Here is a 5,196-nt window from a genome sequence, read left to right on the forward strand (position 1 = left end):
CAATGATCTTTCCCAGGATTGTGGGAGTAACGACTCAATCTACTTACACTATAAGCCAAGTCTGGTCTAGTACAATTCATAATATACATTAAGCTACCAAGAACTTGAGTATATTCTAACTGAGCTACAGTATCACCTTTATTCTTCTTAAGATGACTTGAAGGATCAAAAGGGGCGACTACCGGCTTGTCATCATAGTGTCCAAACTTCTTAAGTACACTTTCAATATAATGGGACTGAGTAAGAGTATAACCATCTGATCTTCTTTGAACTCTTACACCAAGGATCACATCTACTACTCCCAAGTCCTTCATGGAAAAGGAGGAGTGTAGCATTTTCTTGGTTTGATTGATCACATCCAAATTAGTACCCATTATAAGCATATCATCCACATACAAGCATATGATGACACAAGCATTTTTGTATTGTTTAACATAAACACATTTATCACATTCATTAATTCTAAATCCATTAGATAGTAATGTGTTGTCAAACTTCTCATGCCATTGCTTTGGAGCCTGTTTTAGTCCATAAAGTGATCTAACTAGCTTACAAACTTTGTTTTCTTGACCCTTAACCACAAACCCTTCAGGTTGGTTGATATATATCTCTTCATCTAGTTCACCATACAAGAAGGCAGTTTTCACATCCATTTGGTGTATTTCCAAATTCTGAATGGCTGTAATTGCTACTAATGTGCGAATCGATGTAATTCTTGTAACATGTGAATAGGTGTCAAAGAAGTCTTGACCCTCTTTTTGACGATACCCTTTAGCTACTAAACGAGCTTTGTACTTCTCAATGGTACCATCAGGTCTAAACTTCTTCTTGAATATCCATTTGTGCCCAATTGGTTTTTGCCCTGGTGGCAAATCTACCAATTTCCAAGTGTTATTCTGCACAATGGAATCAATCTCACTTTTGATTGCCTCTTTCCAAAAGGGAGCTTCAGACGAATCCATAACATCCTTGTAGGTTTGTGGTTCCTTATTCAGTACATAGGTCATGTAATCAGGTCCAAAATCTTTGGCTATTTTTCCCCGTTTGCTTCTTCTGGGTTCTAAGTTCTCTTCTTCAACCTTAGAAGAAGTCTCTTCATTTGATTGTAAACTTTTGTCTGGAATGGTATCATTTAGTCCATCATCTAGAGGTGTTTTCCTAGAGCAGCTAACCTCTTTCCCTTTATCCTTAAAAGGAAAAGTATTTTCAAAGAATTCAGCCTCTGCTGATTCCATGATGGTTTGGTTATGGATATCATCAACATATTCAAACACAAGAAACCTATAGGCTGCACTATTCATGGCAGGGCCAAGATAGATGCAATCTATGGTTTTTGGTCCAAGTTTAGTCCTCTTAGGAAGAGGTACTTGTACCTTAGCAAGGCAACCCCACACTTTCATCCTTTTATAAGAGGGTAACCTCCCTTTCCACAGATGATAGGGTGATGTATCACTCTTTTTATGAGGAATTCTATTAAGTATTGAATTTGCTGCAAGACATGCATCTCCCCACATATTATGTGGTGCTCCAGAAGTAATTAACATTGAATTAATCATGTTTTTCAATGTTCTATTCTTTCATTCTGGCACTCCATTTTGTTGAGGAGTATATGGAGCAGTTGTTTGATGTATAATACCATTTAAAGAACAAAATTCAACAAAGTCTTTGGATTCGTATTCTCCTCCTCGATCAGACCTTAGAATTTTTATCTTTTTGTCAAGTTGATTTTCAACTTCAGCCTTGTAATTCTTAAAATAATTCAAGGCTTCATCTTTGGTATTTAACAAATAAATATAAGAATATTTGCTGCAATCATCAATAAAAGATATATAATAGTTCTTTCCTCCTGTTGTAGGTGTTGCTCTAAAATCACATAAATCAGAGTGGATTAAGCCAAGTATATCATTAGATTTTTCAACTGATTTATGAGGATGTTGTGAAAATTTTGATTCTACACAAACCTCACATTTTATGTTTTTATCTAATGAACATTTTGGTAACATGCCAAGTTTTGCCATTCTTTGAATAGAACGAAAATTGACATGTCCCAAACGAGAATGCCACAAAATTGAAGGATCATGCATATACATAGAAGAGGGGCTAGTAGTGCCCATTATTGCATTAGCATTAACATTGGTTACATCATTGCTTGGTGTTTCAACACCATAGTACAGAGGTAAGACACTGACTTTGAAGAGACCCTGACTAAGGTATCCCTTTCCAACATACACCCCACCCTTGGTGAGAACAAACTTATCAGACTCAAATACAAGTTTGAAACATTTGTTACTAAGAATAGGACCAGAAATCAAATTCTTAGTAATTTCAGGAACATGCAAAACATCACTTAAAATAAGTTCTTTTTCAGAAGTCAGTTGCAGCTTCACTTTTCCCTTTCCTTCAACTTTTGCAGTATAGCCATTCCCCATAAACATTGGTTCAGAATCTGAGACTTTCTGGTATGTAGAAAACATGGTTCGGGAGTGGCAAATGTTCCTTGTGGCTCCAGTATCAATCCACCAATCCACACAATTGCTAACCATGTTGGTTTGAATCACATCAACAAACTGATTTGGTGATTTAACCATGTTGGCTTGACCAAAATTTCCTCCACCAGAGTTACAACCATTGTTTCCATTGTTCCCTCCATTGTTTCCTCCTTGACCCCTCCTGAATCTACAATCTTTGGCCTTGTGTCCAGTTTTGCCACAAACATAGCATGGACCAGAATTCTTCTTGAAATTCTTCTTGTTAGGGCCATGATTTTTGCCATCTTTGGAAGAGTTTTTGGAGCCTTGCTTCCCTTTCTTGTTGTTGTGCTTTGTCCTTGAAGTACTTGCTTCTCCAACAAATTTTGCACTTGGTTCCAAGGAATTTGCATTTGCCTTCTCATTCAATCTGTTATCTTCTTCCACACGAATTCTCAACACAAGTTGCTCAAAACTCATGTCATCAGTTAAGTGTTTAAGATATAGTTTGAAATTCTTCCAAGAAGGAGGAAGTTTTTCAATGATTGAACGAACAAGAAAGTTAGAGTTTATACACATACCTTCAACTTCAAGATCATGTGCAATGACTTGAATTTCCTCCACTTGTTTGAGGACAGATTTGGTATCCACCATCTTGAAATTCATGAATTTTCCAATCACGAATTTCTTGGAACATGCCACTTCTGTTTTGTATTTCTTTTCCAGTGATTCCCATATCTCTCTTGCAGTTGTGATGGTAGAGTAGATATCATAGAGGGAATCATCCAAGGCATTTAGAATATAATTTCTGCAATTATATTCATTTGTGTTCCAAGTTTCCACTGCCCTTTGGTGTTCTGCCAATTGGGCTGCAGTGGGTGGTGTTACTCCTTCTGCAGTAGTTACCCCAGTGGGAGGAGAGGGAGAATCATCAGTGAGAACATTGGAAACATGAAGAGTTGTTAGATAAAACAACATCATCTGTTGCCATCTCCGAAAATCTGAGCCTTTGAATTTCTCATGCTTTTCTACATGTGTTTTGATGATGGATTTTTGATCCATTCTTCACTCTTTGATTTCTGTCTTAAATTGTTAATACAGAAGTATACAATCAACAAAGTAATTTAAATGAAACAAACGAAATTCAAATATATATATATATATATATATATATATATATATATATATATATATATAATACAAGAATAAGATTACAGAAAACATACTTGAATGTTGATTACACAGGAAATTAAATCTCGAAATTATACAGATTGAGGCCTGCTTTTGCAGTGTCCTAAGACAAAAATTTCCCTGGAATGGGTGTGTCTTGAGGATACAACAACCAATTCAAGAACAGATCTTGAATCTGTCGAAATTCACCATGATCCCTTTTGACATCAAGAACGATTTTTCAGAGAAAGTGTTTGTGGTTCATTAGCCTCTTAAATTCTGTCAGAAATCCTCCATTTATAGGCTTGCAATGGTGGTTATAAACCACCAACCAAAATTAACTGCTAAAAAAACTAACTGCAGTTAATCTTTTATCTAACAGAATTTATTTTATAATTAATAAATAAAAATTAATTAATGACTAACTAAATTCGGATTATATATATAAAAATATTATTTAGTCAAGAAGAGCCCAAGAGCCCCAAGGCCCAAGGCCCTATCTTTGACCATTAATATTCAAAAATCCAAGCCTACTACTAGCCCAATTTGGTCAATCCATTACTTGATCCATTTTAATAAATGAGTGGGACAAACCTTATAAAGTAGGATAAAGTTTTCTCTTCCACCAATGTGGGATAAGTCCCACATTGTAATCTTGTAGAGCAAAGTTCCAACAATACCCCACATTTTCGATTCAAACTCCAAGAATACCCCACATTCGAATAGAAAATAAGTGAACTTTGATATTCAAATAAGGGAAGTAAGATATGACATGCATCTGAATAGGTGTTGGAAAACTTGAACCTTTCATAGAGATTACTACCTGGATCTACTTTGTGGGTAGTGAACTAGAGTCTTGAACTAACCACTTTTTATAGTAGAATAAAAAACAAGAAGTATCACACATATCATATCTAAGCATGGTTCATTTCTTACCGTTGTGTTCTTTTCGGTCGTGAACAATCCTTTCTTCATGAGACTTTTAGAGAGCTTAGCCATATCAGCTCCCAAAGATGCGACCTCACATCCATCTCACATAGGTAATGCTAATCTGGAACAATCCGTACTATTCCACTAAAAAGCTATCAGCATTATTAAGAATAAAGAATTCATCCCTATATCATCAACGGAAAACACAAAATAATATCATATGAGTGAGCATACCTTTGTGTTGGTGGTTCTTTGAGTCTTCCCCAACTAGTTGTCCTATTGAACCTAGACCATGGGATCTCCAATGTTGCTAGGTTAGGTTTCCGGCAGGTGGAGACTCATTGTGTTGGCTTTAAGCACATTCCCCTCGATGTGAAGAGAACTTGCTCTCTACTAAGGCCTTTTGTCAAGGGATCAGCTATATTTTCCTTTGACTTTATGTACCTAATGGAAATGATTCCATTCTTCAGCAAGTCTCTTATTGTAATATGTTTGCGCCTAATGTGTCTCGACTTGCCATTGTATATATGACTTTGTGCTCTAGTAAGAGCAGCCATACTATCACAATGTATGGCAATGGCAGTAACAGGTTGAGGCCATAGAGGAATACCTTCTAGGAAGCTTTTAA

At 36.1% G+C, this 5,196-nt stretch overlaps 1 long non-coding RNA gene across 1 annotated transcript; it reads right to left on the reverse strand.

The window, feature by feature from the left end:
- Window positions 1-3,853: 3,853 nt before the first annotated feature.
- On the reverse strand, window positions 3,854-4,892 carry LOC145105494 (uncharacterized). Its single transcript, XR_013707327.1, has 3 exons — window positions 4,803-4,892; window positions 4,575-4,712; window positions 3,854-3,979 (listed from the first exon to the last, which is right to left on the reverse strand). It is a non-coding gene; the product is annotated as an uncharacterized LOC145105494 (long non-coding RNA).
- Between the last annotated feature and the right edge of the window lie 304 nt (window positions 4,893-5,196).

Source organism: Lactuca virosa, chromosome 1 (assembly GCF_052849685.1).
Source record: "Lactuca virosa cultivar CGN04683 chromosome 1, Lactuca_virosa_CGN04683_v6, whole genome shotgun sequence".
In the NCBI taxonomy this organism is placed as follows: domain Eukaryota; kingdom Viridiplantae; phylum Streptophyta; class Magnoliopsida; order Asterales; family Asteraceae; genus Lactuca; species Lactuca virosa.